Raw genomic sequence first — 15,647 nt, forward strand, 5'->3', positions numbered from 1 at the left:
GGAAAGCAATGGCAGAATTCCAGCTCACTGCAGCCTCAAACTCCTGGGCTGCAGTGATCCTCCCACCTCAGCCTCCCAAGTAGCTGGGACCACAGGTGCACGCCACCATGCCTGGCTACTTTTTTAGTTTTTGTAGAGACAGGTGTTTCACTATGTGTGCAGGCTGGTCTCAAACTCCTGGCCCCAAGCAGCCTCCTGTCATGGCCTCCCGAAGTGCTGAAATTACAGGCATGTGCCACTGTGCTTGGCTAGGAAGTTTTTGTTCTACACTCATATTCCCTTGCTTTGAGAATGTCAACCTGTGAAGCATCTCACTGACTTTCTCAAAATATAAAATAGAACCAAAACACTGTTTAGTGCTCTCCATTCATTCAGCAACATTTGAAACATGCACCTACTATGTACAAGGCGGTTTGCACGACAGTGCCGGGGGAGCTCTGTCTTCACGGGCCAAATACATTTGTATGTGCATGTGTGCGTGCGTCTGTGCTCATGTGTGTGAGTGGGAGGCTGTGCATCGTGGGTGATCTTTTTATTGTTTTTATAGTTTTGCCTTTTCCAAAATGTCATATAGTTGGAATCACACAGTGTATGGTGTTTTCAGATCGACTTCTTCCACTTAGCAATATGCATTTACAGTTCATGTCTTTTCATAGCTTAATAGCTCATTTCTTTTTAGTTCTGAATCATATTCCATTGTCTGAATGTGCCACCGTTTACTTATCCACCTCACCTACTAAAGGGCAGCTCATCTGCTTCCAAGTTTGGGCAATGATAAATAAGGCTGCTATAAACATTCCTGTGCAAGTTTTCTGTGTGGCCATAGTTTTCAACTCTTTTGGTTAAATACTAAGGAGCACAATTGTTGGATCATATGGTAAGAGGGTATATTTTGAGCTGGTCATGGTGGCTCACACCTATAATCCCAGAAGTTTGGGAGGCTGAGGTGGGAGGATCACTTGAGCCCAGGAGGTTGAGGCTGCAGTGAGCTATGTTTGTACCACTGCATTCCAGCCTGGGCAACAGACCAAGACCTTGTCTGGGGAAAAAAAAAAAAAATATATTTCATTAGGTAAGAAACCACCGACTGGGCCAAACGTGGTGGCTCACGACTGTAATCCCAGCTATTTGAGAGGCTGAAGGAAGCAGGAGGATCACTTGAGGCCAGGAGTGAGAAACGCTGGGCAACATATTGAGAACCTGTCTCTGCAGAAAATTTAAAAATTAGCCAGGCATGGTGGGGCATGCCTTCAGCTACTCAGGAGACTGAGTCAGGAGGATTGCTTGAGCCCAGTGAGGAGGTTGAGGCTGCAGTGAGCTATGACATTATTGAGTGGAGTGCCACTGCACTCCAGCCTTGGTGACAGAGTGACCTTCAAAAAAAAGAAGAAGGAGGAGGAGAAGGAGGAAGAGGAGGAGGAGAAGGAGAAGAAGGAAAAAGAGGGAGGAGGAGGAGGAGAAGAATGAAGGAAGAGGAGGAGGAGGAAGAGAAGGAAACTGTCCTCTACAGTGGCTGCACCATTTTGCATTTCCACCAGCAGTGAAGGAGAGTTCCTGTTGCTCCACTTCCTTGCCAGCATTTGGTGGTGTCAGCGTTCTGGACTGGACATCGTAGTTGGTGTGCAGTGGTATAACATCGTTGTTTTTATTTGTTTTCCTGAACACATAATGATGTGGAACATCTTTTCATATGTGTGTTTGCCATCCGTATCTCTTCTTTGGTGTGGGGACTGTTAAGATCTTTAGCTCATTTTTTGTTTGGATTGTTTGTGTTCTTATTGTTAAGTTTTCAGAGTTTTTTGTATATTTTGGATAACAGTCCTGTATGAGATGTGTCTTTTACAAATATCTTCTCCTGCTCTGTGCCTTGTTTTCTCTTTCTCTTGATATTGTCCTTCACAGAGCAGAAGTTTTAAATTTTAATGAAGTCCAGTGTATAAACGATTTCTTTTATGGATTATGCCTCTGTTGGATCGTTGCCACACGCAAGGTCATCTAGGTTTTCTCCTATGTTAGCTTCTAGGAGTTCTATCATTTTGCATTTTACATTTAGGTCTATGATCCATTTTGAGTTAATTTTTGTGAGGGGTAAGATGTGTGTCTAGATTCACTTTTTGCCTGTGGATGTCTAGTTGTTCCAGCACCATTTGTTGTAAAAACTATCGTTCATCCATCGTACTGTATTGCCTTTGCTCTTTTGTCAAAGTTTAGTTGGTTGTATTTATTTGGGTCTGTTTACGGGCTCTGTTCTGTTGCATTAATTTATTTATCTTTTCATTTACCAGTACTACACTGCGACTACTATAGCTTTATAGTAATACTTGAAGATGGTAGCATCAATCCTGTCTCTCCATTTAGTTAGTTCTTCTTTGATTTCAGTCATCAGTGTTTTGTCGTTTATTTCCTATGGATTTTTTTTTTTTTTTTTTTTTTTTTTTTTTTTTGAGACAAGGTCTTGCTCTGTTACCCAGGCTGAAGTGCAATGGCACAAACATAGTTTCATGTAGTCTTAACTTCCTGGGCTCAAGGGATCCTCTTGCCTAAGCCTCTCGAGTAGCTGGGACTACAGTTACACACTGCCATGCCTAATGTTTAAAAAAAAAAATTTTTTTTTTGAGATAGAGTCTTGCTCTGTCACCCAGGCTGGAGTGCAGTAGTGTGATCTCAGCTCACTGCAACTTCTGCCTCTCAGGTTCAAGCAATTCTCCTGCCTCAGCCTCTTGACTAGCTGGGACTACAGATATGTGCCACCATCTCTGGATAAGAGGAAGTTTCTTTTTCTTTTTTCTTTTTTCTTTTTTTTTGAGATGGAGTCTCGCTTTGTTGCCCAGGCTGGAGTGCCATGGCACGATATCGGCTCACTGCAAGCTCACTGCAACCTCCGCTTCCCGGGGTTCAAGCAGTTCTCCTGCCTCAGCCTCCCAAGTAGCTGGGACTACAGGTGCGTGTCACCATGCCCAGCTAATTTTTTGTATTTTTAGTAGAGATGGGGTTTCACCGTGTTAGCCAGGATGGTCTCGATCTCCTGACCTCGTGATCTGCCCACCTTGGCCTCCCAAAGTGCTGGGATTACAGGCATGAGCCACCACACCCAGTCAAAAGAAAGTTTCTTTTATTACTAGTTTACTGAGAGTTTTAAAAAATTATTATTATGAATGAATGTCAGTTGCTTTTTTCTGCATCTATTGATATAATCCTGTGATTTTTCTCCATTAGCCTATTGATGTGGTAGATTACATTAATTGATCTTCATATGTTGAGTCAGCCTTGCTTACTTGATATAAATCCCACTTGGGGCCAGGCACGGTGGCTCACACCTGTAATCCCAACACTCTGGGAGGCCGAGGCGGGTGGATCATGAGGTCAGGAGTTTGAGACCAGCCTGGCCAACATGGTGAAAACCAGTCTCTACTAAAAATGCAAAAATTAGCCGGCGTGTTGGCTCACGCCTGTAATCCCAGCTACTCAGGAGGCTGAGGTATGAGAATCACTTGTACCCGGGAGGCAGAGGTTGCGGTGAGCCCAAATTGCACCACTGCACTCCAGCCGGGGCAATAGAGAAAGACTCAAAAAAAAAAAATATCACTTGGGCATGGTGTATAATTTTTAATACAAGATTGAATTAGATTTGGTAATGTTTTGTTAAGGATTTTTGCATTTATGTTCATGACAGATATTGGTCTATAGTTTTCTTTTTTTGTAATGTCTTTGCCTGGTTTTTGTGTTGGGGTAATGCTAGTCTCATAGAATAAGCTAGAAAGTCATCCCTCTGCTTCTACTCTGAAAGAGATTGTAGAGAATTGTATAATTTCTTCCTGAAATATTTGGTAGAATTTGCCAATGAACTCATCTGGCCTGGTGCTTTCTATTTTGGAAGGTTATTAATTGATTCAATTTCTTTACTAGATTATAGACTTACTCAGATTGTCTGTTTATTGTGCGGTTTTGGAAGATTATATCTTTCAATAGATTGGTCTGTTTTATCTAAGTTATCAAATTTGTAACCATAACATTGTTCCTGGTTTTCCTTTTAATGTCCATGGGATCTGTAGTGATGTTCCCTCTTTGATTTCTGATATTAGTAATTTGTGTCTCCTTTCTTTTATTCTTAGTTGGCCTTGCTAGAGGCTATAGTTTTGTTTTGTTGGTTTTTTTTTTTTTGAGACAGAGTCTCACTCTGTCACCCAGACTGGAGTGCAATGGTGCGATCTCAGCTCACTGCAACCTCTGCCACCTGGGTCCAAGCGATTCTTCTGCCTCACCCTTCTGAGTAGCTGGGATTACAGGCACGCACCACCACGCCCAGCTAATTTTTTTGTATTTTTCATAGAGACAGGGTTTTACCATGTTGGCCTGGCTGGTCTCAAACTCTTGACCTCAAATGATCCACCCATCTCAGCCCCTCAAAGTCCTGGGACTACAGGCATGAGCCACCTCACACAGCCTATCAATTTTTTTAAATCGAGCTAATTGTGTTACTCATCTTTTCCTTAGCTTTACTAATCTTTTGTAGCTTCATAGTTCAGTTTCTGATTGCAATATGTTAAAAGGTGCTGTGATGATTGAGAATTTATCTATTTCTCCTTGTAAGTTTTTCATTTTTTATTTCATATTTTTAAGGTTTGGTTGTAAAGGGCATACAGATTCATGATTAATTTATCTTCCTGATGGATTTTTTTTTCATTTATTACCTATTATCCCTTCATTATTTTCCATAGATATTTTTGCCTAGGATTCTATATTGTTTAATATTAATATTGCCATACCAGCTTTCCATTAATTAGTACTTAAATGGTATTTTTTCACACCTTTATTTCAACCTTTCTGTGCAGCTTTGTTTTAATTATATCTTGAATAAGATACACATAGCTGGAATTTATGTTATCTGATTTAATCTCTTTTTAAAATTAAGAATTTCTTATTTTTACATTAGTTATGATTAGTGGCATATTTACACTTATTTCTATGATCTTACTTGATGTTTTATTTTTACCTTTTCTTTTGCTTCCTTGCTCTTCTTTCCTACCTTTGGGTTGATAGCGTTTGATATATTTTTTTCCTTTGCTGTTTGGAAGCTTCAGGTTATATTATTTGATTGGTTAAAGTCTTTCAGTATCTGTCCTTCTAAACACAAAGGACCATAGACACTACAACTCAGTGTGTGTTCTTCCGGAGTTTTAGTTCCAATCTTTTTCAAGGCAAAATGTCATCATCACTTTATAGTTATTGTTAATAATATCTCAGGGTGCAAATCAGCGATTTCTGTGCTTGTTTTTATTTCCTGGATTCCATACCTTTCCTTGAGTTGACTTTTCTTCTTTAATAATTCTTTACAGAGAGTCTCTGGGTACTCATTCCCTTGGTCTTTTAAGGACTGAAAATGTCTTTATTTGCCCTTTTCCTTGAATAACTAGTTGGCTGGTTATAAAATTCTGAGTTGGCAGTTACTTTTCTCCAGCACTTGCCTTCTGGTATTTACTGTTGATGATTGTTGTTTGTAATAATCTTCACACCCAGTAATTATTAAATCATTCACACCTCTTTAAGCAATCTGTCTTTTCTGTCTGAAAGGTTTTAGGCTTTTAAAAATAGCTTAATGTTCTACAATTCCATTGTAACTTACATAGGTATGGATTTATCTTAATTAATTCTTATCATTGCTTAGTGTATACTATCAATCTTTTTTTTTTCTTTTTTTTTTTTGAGATGGAATCTCACTCTGTCACCAGGCTGGAGTGCAGTGGCACGATCTCACTGCAACCTCTGTCTCCTGGGTTCAAGCAATTCCCCTGCCTTAGCCTCCCAAGTAACTGGGACTACAAGCGCGTGCCACCACACCTGACTAACCTTTTTTTGTATTTTAGTAGAGACGGGGTTTCACCATGTTGGCCAGGATGGTCTCGATCTCCTGACCTTGTGATCTGCCCACCTTGGCCTCCCAAAGTGCTTAGGATTACAGGCATGAGCCACCGCAGCCAGTCTTTTTTTTTTTCTTTTTTTTTTAATTGAGACAGAGTTTTGCTCTTGTTGTCCAGGCTGGAGTGCAATGGTGCAATCTCAGCTCACTCCAATCCCTGACTCTTGGGTTCAAGTGATTCTCCTGCCTCAGTCTCCCAAGTAGCTGGGATTACAGGCACACGCCACCACACTCGGCTCATTTTTTGTATTTTTAGTAGAGACGGGGTTTCACCATGTTGGCCAGGCTGGTCTTGACCTCCTGGCCTCAAGTGATCCACTCGCCTTGGCCTTCCAAAGTGCTGGGATTACAGGTGTCAGCCACCAAGCCTGGTCTCCTTCAGGCATTTTAAAGATTGACATTTTAGTTCGTTGGTCTGAGCAGTCTTGGGCGTGCAGTGGCTGTGAAAACCCTGCCTGCTGTGAGGTGGAGGCAGCAGCCAGAGTTCACTCCTCAGTGCAGCATCCAAGGAAGGACTTTCCTGGCTGGGAGTCACGCCTGTCACCCATGGCCGCCTGGCTGGGTCCCTCCCACCAGCACCTACCTGGCCCAGTGCGTCTTTCCATTGCCCCCAGGGATTTCTCAGAGACACGTCACACTTGTTCTTAAAATACTTCAGAGAGATTCCACCACCCATTGAATAAACCCCAGCTTCCTGGTGTGAACCCCAGTGGCAGTTTCTATTTCCAGCGTGTTTCACCCCTTGCCAGTCTATGCTGGCGATCTATGCTAGCGATGCCCGCATTTGCCTGGCACTCACATGCCGCCCTCGGCCTGGCGGGCCCCTCTCCCTTCCAGCTTCAAGCCCCCGGCAGATTAAAACGTACACTCTGGCTACACGATGGAATCCCTCTGTCCAGCCCACCGCCAGAGATTCTGACTTAACTGGTCTGGGGAGGGCTAGGCGTTTCGGTTTTAAGAACTCAGTGAGTTTAAGTTCTGTTCAGGGTTGACAGTGACTGTTCTCGCGTCTGTTTCGATACCACGACCCTCAGGAAGGCTTTATGACATCTTTCCGCCCTGTGGCACCACCCAGGACTCTGGCTCTGTCCCCGAGGTCAGACCCATGGATACAGGCGTGACTGTGCCCAGTGCCACCAGCACTGCACCCCCTCCCTCTCAGTTCACCAGGTCCCAATCCCCACCTTGGCTCCTCTCTATTCATACTCATGCTGGTGAATTTTTATTTATTTATTTTTAATAAAGTAATTTATTTTTTTGAGATGGAGTCTCGCTCTGTCGCTCAGGCTGGAGTGTGATGGCATGATCTCGGCTCACCGCCACCTCTGCCTCCCAGGTTCAAGCGATTCTCCTGCCTCAGCCTCCCGAAGAGCTGGGATTACAGGTGCCCACCACCACACCTAGCTAATTTTTGTATTGTAGTAGAGATGGGGTTTTGCCATGTTGGCAAGGCTGGTCTCGAACTCCTGACCTCAGGTGATCCATCCACAGGCCTGAGCTACCATGCCTGGTCATGAATTTTTTTTTTTTTTTTTTGAGACAGAGTCTTGCTCTGTCGCCCACGCTGGGGTGCAGTGGCACGATCTTGGCTCACTGCAAGTTCTGCCTCCCAGGTTCATGCCATTCTCCTGCCTCAGCCTCCTGAGTAGCTGGGACTACAGGCGCCCGCCACCATGGCTGGCTAATTTTTTTTGTATTTTTGGTAAAGACGGGGTTTCACCATGTTAGCCAGGATGGTCTCGATCTCCTGACCTCATGATCCGCCCACCTCGGCCTCACAAAGTTCTGGGATTATAGGTGTGAGCCACCGCGCCCGGCCGTGGATTTTTAATAACAGCTTTATTGAGATACAGTTTTATACCATAACATTTACCCTTTTAAACATACAATTGTGTGGTTTTAGTATACCCACAAGGTTGTGCAGCCATCACCACTATCTAATTTTAGATAATTTTTGTCACCCCAAAACCACAGCCATTAGTAGTCACTCCCCATCTGCTCTCCTCAGTCTCTGGCAACACCTAATCTGCTTCCTGCCTCTGTGGATTTTAGAGGCATCTGGACATTCCATATACATGGAGTCGTACAATCTGTGACCTCTGTGTCTGGCTTCTCTCACCGAGCATGATGTTTGAAGGGCTGTCTGCACTGTAGGGGTGTCAGAGCTTCATTCCTTCTACAGCTGAGTCATAGTCTATTGTGAGGATAGATCGTACTGCGTTTGTCCATTTGTCTGTTGAGGGACACTTGGGTTGTGTCCACTTTCTCAGTCATGCTGTGAGCTTTAAGAGGACAGTGATTGTCCTGCGTTGACTTCTGGCTTGGGCAGGTGCTGAGGAGCTCCTCATCCCGCAGTCTGATTCTGTTTCAGGTTCTGCCTGGGCAGGAACCTCAGCTTTATTGATTTTTTTTTTTTTTTTTTTTTTTTTTTTTTTTTTTTTTTTTTTGAGACGGAGTCTCGCTCTGTCTCCCGGGCTGGAGTGCAGTGGCCGGATCTCAGCTCACTGCAAGCTCGCCTCCCGGGAGGCCATTCTCCTGCCTCAGCCTCCCGAGTAGCTGGGATTACAGGCGCCGTCAACTCACCCGGCTAGTTTTTTTGTATTTTTTAGTAGAGACGGGGTTTCACTGTGTTAGGCAGGATGGTCTCGATCTCCTGACCTCGTGATCCACCCGTCTCGGCCTCCCAAAGTGCTGGGATTACAGGCTTGAGCCACTGCGCCCGGCCAGCTTTATTGATTTTATACTTGAGTCATTCACGTTTCCTCTTTTTACATGTTTTCTGAGATCAGTTTCTTCTAACCTGTGCATTAAGATCACTTGGGAAGATTAAAAAATATGAACGCCCAGGGTATCCCCTGGTTGAACTGATTGATTTGATTGAGTTGGCCTGGAGGAAGCCTAGCCTTTAGTATTTTTAAAGCAGCTCAAATAGTTTTCATGGGCAGCCATGGTTGAAAACGTTTGCCCTTGACGGTTTATCTTGTTCTCCTTTGAGTAACCACTAAGGAGATACCCCTGAGCTCACGCCCCATGCCTGAGCTCCGCATCCCTGGACCCATGCCTTGTCTTCCCCGAGGACCCCAGGGGGATGGGGGCGGGCTGCTCACCTTCCTCTTCACCTTTGCCCCTGCAGTCTTCCCTAGGTCACAACTGCAGGTTGTGTATGAAGATTCCTTTATTGAAACACCAGGGATCATGTTAAAGAGGAATTACAACCTAAGAGGGGGAAGAAAACCACTTTCTTTGACAAGGAGCTCCCACGCAGTCCAGAGGGCCCTGGTCCACACAGGCCACTGCAGAGCCCGACTGGCCCCACCACTGCCCTCCCCTCGCCGTCGGGCCACACAGGCCACCGCAGAGCCCGGCCGCCCCCCCACTCCCCTCCCATCACTGTTGGGGACACCAGGTGTGGTGGTATCTGTCTCAGCACCCCCAGCTGTCACCCTCCACCCCTTCCCAAGCTCTCCCTAAGTGTGGCTGTGCCTCCTGGGTTAGCAGGAGGTGCTGCGGGGCTGCTGGCCCAGCACCCAGGCAGGGGCAATGTGGGTTCCCAGCTGCCGAGCCCTTTCAAGTCTTCTGTAGTTACTGTACTTGTGGGATCAAACATCCACATCCACCTTTCCCAGGTTCAAAACGTTTAGAGACAATACAATACAAAAACCGCAAAAAGGAAAAAAATGTTTCTGCACCAGCTTCTGATGTGGTTGGCTGTGTCCACACCCACAGTCTCATCTTGAATTGTCATCCCCATAATTCCCACTATCCCCATGTGTCAAGGGAGAGACCAGGTGGAGGTAAATGAATCATGGGAGTGGTTTCTTCCGTGCTGTTCTCATGAGAGTGAGTGAGTTCTCACGAGATCTGATGGTTTTATGAGGGGCTCTTTCCCCTTTGCTCCTTGCACTTCTGTCTCCTACCACCTTGTGAAGAAGGGTGTGTTTGCTTCCACTTCTGCCGTGATTGTAAGTTTCCCGAGGCTTCCCCAGCCATGCAGAACTGTGAGTCAATTAAACTTCTTCCCTTTATAAATTACCCAGCCTCAGGTATTTCTTTTTTTTTTTTTTTCTTTCTTTTTTTTTTTTTCCTGAGATGGAGTTTTGCTCTTGTTGCCCAGGCTGGAGTGCAGTGGCATGATCCCGGCTCACTGCAACCTCTGTCTCCCGGATTCAAGCGATTCTCCTGTCTCAGCCTCCCGAGTAGCTGGGATTACAGGCGAGCGCCACTGTGCCCGGGTAATTTTTGTATTTTTAGTAGAGACAGGGTTTCACCATGTTGGTCAGGCTGGTCTCGAATTCCAGACCTCAGGTGATCCGCCCACCTCAGCCTCCCAACGTGTTGGGATTACAGTGGAAGCCACTGTGCCTGGCCTCAGGTATTCCTTTATAGCAGTGTGAGAACAGACTGATATAGCTTCCTATGTGCCCAAGAGACTCCTCTCCTTCTTGGAGCCAGTGGCTCACTCTGCTGGGTCAGGCCCTGTGTGGCCCTGGAGACCCCTCCTCTGGGCCCCCTGCTGGTGTGACAGAGCCCTCATAGCTGCCCCGCACTGTGGGGTTTTGCCCAGATTGGCTTTTAAATGGTTATTTTAACTAGGACTCCATGACGTTCCTAGCTAATGACTTCTTGTTGGTTTAGTTGATTTTCCATGTTGCAATTATTATAATTAAATTATAAATCTTGTATTTTCTTATATAGGCAGGGAAGGGGTCTCTGAGAAGCTGATAACAATGGTTTCCTTTGGAGCAGCGGGCTGTGTGTCCAGGGGGTGGCAGAAGACTCTTCTGTATACCTCTTCTTGCCATGTGAGTTTGAACCATGTGATTGTGTTACTTGTGCAATTCAAAATAAACTAAACTTTAAAAACCCTGTAAACCCTATGCTTGGCTCACTATGAAAAATATTATATTTTTGGCCGGGTGCGGTGGCTCACGCCTGTAATCCCAGCACTCTGGGAGGCTGAGGTGGGCGGATCATGAGGTCAGGAGATTGAGACCATCCTGGCTAACACGGTGAAACCCCATCTCTACTAAACAAAATACAAAAAATAAAATTAGCCAGGCGTGGTGGTGGGCGCCTGTAATCCCAGCATTTTGGGAGGCCGAGGCGGGCAGATCACGAGGCCAGGAGTTTGAGACCAGCTGGCCAACATAGTGAAACCCCATCTCTACTTAAAATACAAAAATTAGCTGGGTGCGGTGGCTTACGCCTGTAATCCCAGCACTTTGTGAGGCCGAGGCAGACGGATCACAAGCTCAGGAGATCGAGACCATCCTGGCTAACACAGTGAAACCCCGTCTCTACTAAAAATACAAAAAAATTAGCCGGGTGTGGTGGCGGGCGCCTGTAGTCCCAGCTATTCGGGAGGCTGAGGCAGGAGAATGCCGTGAACCCCGGAGGCGGAGCTTGCAGTGAGCCGAGATCGCACCACTGCACTCCAGCCTGGGCCACAGAGTGAGACTCCGTCTCAAAAAAAAAATAAAAAAATAAAAAGATATTATATTTTTATCAAAGATATTTTAGCCAAGTTTTATATACTTTGAAACTTAGTTTGATATTGCCTTGCCATGTGGTCCAACTTTAATTCTACAAACCTTTTCTCATTAACCACATTGTAAGGTTTTAAGAACACAGATGATCTCATGCCTCATTCCTTCATTTATTCAGAAAATATTTTCTTCAAGCATCTAAAATGTGCCAGGTCTTACGCCACGGATATAGGACTAAGGATGACGCAGTGCTTGACATGGAGGAGCTAATGAGGCCTGTGGTAGAGGGCTAAGAGATTGCATTACAATGAGGGTTATGGGGTTCAGGAAATAAACCCCTATAAGGCAAAGCTTGAGCTGAGTTCTAGAGGAGAGTGGTTTATTTGCTGGGGAAGGGCACATTCCCCGTGAGTGGTGATGGCAGCGGGAGACAGACAGGTTCCTAGGTGGGAAGGGGCAGGTCCCTGGTGAAACCCCACTTTCAAGCCAGGGACAACCTGAAGCTCCTGGGCCAGGATGCCAGTTCTGGGTGAAGTCAGAGATCCAGAGAGAGAACCTACTTGATGCCTTTCAGCCAAACAAGTGGTGCTTTTTCCAGGCCTGCCCATGGACCAATCAGCACACACTTCCTCCTGTCTATGGACCAATCAACATGTACTTCCTCCATTCTGAGCCCATACCTGCCTGTGGATAGGAGCTACCCACTTCCAGTCTCCTCTCTACTGAGAGCTGTTTGGTCAGCTGTTCTCTGCTTTGCTCACCCTCCAGTTGTCTGCCTAACCTCATTCTTCCTGGACATGGGACAAGAACTTGGAACCTGCTGAATGGGGAGAGCAAAAGGAGCTGTCATACTTTCCTGGCCAGCTTGCCAAGTTGCAGGTGGGAGCCAAAGTGGCTGTAACAGGTTCCTGGCTAGCTTGCTGATCTGCGGTGGTGACACGCTCCCGGACTGAGGGAGTGAAGAGTGGTGACCCTTCTAGAGGCCCAGGCCTTGGGTTTCCCCAAGCCAGAGCTACAATGCTATAGCCCTCCCACCCTCTGCTGGCACCCAATGGCCACCCCATGCCATGGGAAGCAGCGGTGGGGCCGGGTCAGCCAAGGAGTCGTGGACCAGTGTGGGGCAGCAGGACCAAAAGAGCTGTAACAGAAATGAGCTGAAACACGCTGCCCGGGAAACACGACCCCCCACTCGCCACGCTGTAGGTGATAAGAAGGACAGAAGAGCTGTGGCCCTTCTGGGAGCCCAGACCTTGGGGCTCCCCGAGCCAGGGCTGTGACACACTGTAACCCCCCTTTGGGTCTCTGTGGTTCCTGACATCTCTGAGCTTTCGGGTGGTTCAATTAAACTTCTTTCCTTTATAAATTACCCAGCCTCAGGTATTTCTTTTTTCTTTTTTTTTCTTTCTTTCTTTTTTTTTCTGAGATGGAGTTTTGCTCTTGTTGCCCAGGCTGGAGTGCAGTGGCATGATCTCGGCTCACTGCAACCTCTGTCTCCTGGATTCAAGCGATTCTCCTGTCTCAGCCTCCCAAGTAGCTGGGATTACAGGAGAGTGCCACCATGCCTGGGTAATTTTTGTATTTTTAGTAGAGACAGGGTTTCACCATGTTGGTCAGGCTGGTCTCGAATTCCAGACCTCAGGTGATCCGCCCACTGTGGCCTCCCAAAGTGTTGGGATTACAGGTGTAAGCCCCACCACGTTCTCCTTGTCCAGATGCTGGTGCCTGCAGTGGAAGCCACTTGTGGTACTTGTGGTCCAGCCACAGCCTCACATGGAGCCGGCAGCTGTGCAGGCACCTGGAGCTGCCTGCCCCACCACAGCAGCTGCATAGCTGGGTATGCGCAGTAGTTGGACCTCATGCTCGCTTGCTCACATAGCCCTTGCTGCTCTGCACCTGGCTCACCCTTGGCAGGCGTGGGATCTGGGTCGGTAGTGCAAGCCGAGCACAACCTGCTGGGCCGAGTGGGCTTGAGCAAAACTCTAACAGAGGCGCCGCTGGCCACGGAGGTTTCTAGCTGGTGAAGTGATACCGAAAGAATCCTATGACATTAGCGGCTACATGGGCAGGTGCATTGGGGGCACAGTCAGCGCTCCTGCTGCCCTGCTCCCACGTGCCTCTGAGCACTGCACTACACAGACATTTAGGCCTCATAATAACTCCCTAGAGGAGGCTGAGCTCTGCACTACACAGACATTTAGGCCTCATAATAACTCCCTAGAGGAGGCTCAGTACTTAAGTAGGTCCCATCTAATAGATGAGGAAACTAAGGCTTAGTCATCCATGGCCTGTCGAAGGTCACCAGCTAGTGAGCACAGAACCAGGTTAGCCCAGGTGGTACAGCTTCAGAGCTCACATGTGTAACTTATTACGTTATTCCTATTCAGGAAGCAGAACCACCAGGAACAAATGGCTGATTGGAGGAGGGACCAGCATAAGGAAAGGGGCAGGATTCAGGGTTGGGAGAGGAAATTGATTTCCGTTTTGGATGCATGTCAGCACCCGCATGGGAATAGGCAGTGAGCTGTTGAAAATTCTGGAGTTCAGAAATAACTGTGTCTTGCAATTCCAGATGCAGAGGTCACTGCTCAAAGGTGGCAGTTTACACCCTGGATATGAAGGAAATTGCTAAGAAGAAAGCAGTGAGAAGAAGGTGAGGGCACCAAAATTCAAGAAACTGCAGGGAAGGAGATGTCTGTGTATGGAGGGAAGAGGTCAGAGGTGGCTGGAGCTCCAGGATGAAATAGGCGATGTTAGATATCGGCCACCTGTTGACAAGGGTCCGAAACTCGGCATGCTCTGAGTGGGTCTTCTCCCTCCCCTCTGCAGCCTGCCTTGCTTCACTGTTGCAAGCTTCCCAGTAAACCACTCTTCTCCCTGCTATAATTTTATATTGCTTGTTGAAACGATATTCCAACAAGTAATATAAATATTTTTGATACACTAGCCTAAATAAAACATATTTAAAAATCAATGTCACCTATTTATTTTTTTCTAATGTGGTCACTAGAAATTTACAATTGCACTGTGGCTCCCATGATGTTCCTACTGGGTGGTGCTGTGCTCCCACAGTGCAACGACTTCAATCTCGCCGAGACCTCTGGTTTGAGTTCAGCCAGGAAAACAGATACCACTCTAGACATCTCAAGCATGAAAGAACATAGCACCAGGGAAGGCCAAAACCTCACGAAGGGATGCAGAGCTCGGTGGTAAAGAGCACCATTTTCTAAGAATTTGCTTTCAACAAAAATTGGGAACGCCCAATGAAGTTATTCGCTGACACAAATTAAAAGAGATTGATAGATCAGTATGTGCCTTTGGCATTTAAGTCCAAAGAATTAAACGACATTGCTACTCCTCCTTCACACGGGTGCCTTCGAGGGTCCCCGCTAAGGCCTCTCCCTCTCCACCCTATGGGCAGCCTACCTGCCGGGGGTGGGGGGGTGGGAGTTCTGCGGGGGAAGCACCTGCCCAGGGCGCACCTACTGGGTGCAGGCCGGACAGGTGACCCCTTAGCAGGGAGGGCGGTCACGGTAGCCGGCCAGGCCGGGGTGGGGTCCTCCCGGGGATCCAGACACGGCCCTGTGGCCTCTCCCCGCCCCAAACCTTTCCTTCCTCTCCCCGTCTCTCCCTTCCTCTCCTTCCTCCTTCCCCCAACACCGCCCGCTCCCAGCGCCCCGCCCTCTCCTGGACCGCGCACTCCCTCCGCGGAGGCCCCAGGACGCGCACAAGCTCGCAGTGGACGTCGGCGCGCGCACCGTGCATGGGTTCCCCAGCTGTGGCGCCGCGCGTGCGCGTTCCGTGGTGCCCGGTAGGGCACTGGGCTAAGCGCCCAAGAGGCGGGGCATAGACAGGAGGAAGACCGGCGGGCATGTGGGCGGGGCATGATCTGGAGGCGGGGCGGAGCGGGCGTGTGGGTGGGGCCCGAGGATCGCGGCGCCCCAGCTCTCGCGAGAGCGGCGCTGGGTGACGACCGGGAGGGCGGGGCCCGTCTGGGGCGCCGGCGGGTGCGTTTGAATCTGGTCCGAGCGCGGGAAACGGCGGGTCCCCGAGCCCAGGTGAGAGCTGCGGTGCGGAGCCGGGATTGGGTTCAGAGCAGAGGCTGGGAGGTAGCAGGGATCGGGCGGAAGCCCCTCCTCGGCTGGTCGGGGTCCCGGCCTCCACTTCCCTAAGTGGGCTGCCGACCAGCGCGCGGGCAGTGCTGCGTCTGACGGGACCGGACGGAAGAGGCGACCCCGGGCCATCCC

General features: G+C 47.7%; 2 protein-coding genes across 4 annotated transcripts in view; one reads left to right on the forward strand and one right to left on the reverse strand.

Moving 5' to 3' along the window:
- DYNC2I1 (dynein 2 intermediate chain 1) overlaps positions 1 to 15,647 on the reverse strand; it is an 850,736-nt gene that overhangs the window by 241,725 nt on the left and 593,364 nt on the right.
- The window catches only part of NCAPG2 (non-SMC condensin II complex subunit G2), a 72,881-nt gene continuing 72,584 nt past the window's right edge, over positions 15,351 to 15,647 (forward strand). The window contains exon 1 of one of the 3 annotated variants that reach the window (XM_050785703.1): positions 15,351 to 15,458. The gene's annotated coding sequence lies outside the window, so the exon portion shown is untranslated. The remainder of the gene's footprint in view (positions 15,459 to 15,647) is intronic. The other 2 variants (XM_050785705.1, XM_050785704.1) reach the window with 2 other exon arrangements.

The sequence above is a fragment of the Macaca thibetana genome, chromosome 3 (assembly GCF_024542745.1).
Source record: "Macaca thibetana thibetana isolate TM-01 chromosome 3, ASM2454274v1, whole genome shotgun sequence".
NCBI classification, from domain to species: Eukaryota; Metazoa; Chordata; class Mammalia; order Primates; family Cercopithecidae; genus Macaca; species Macaca thibetana.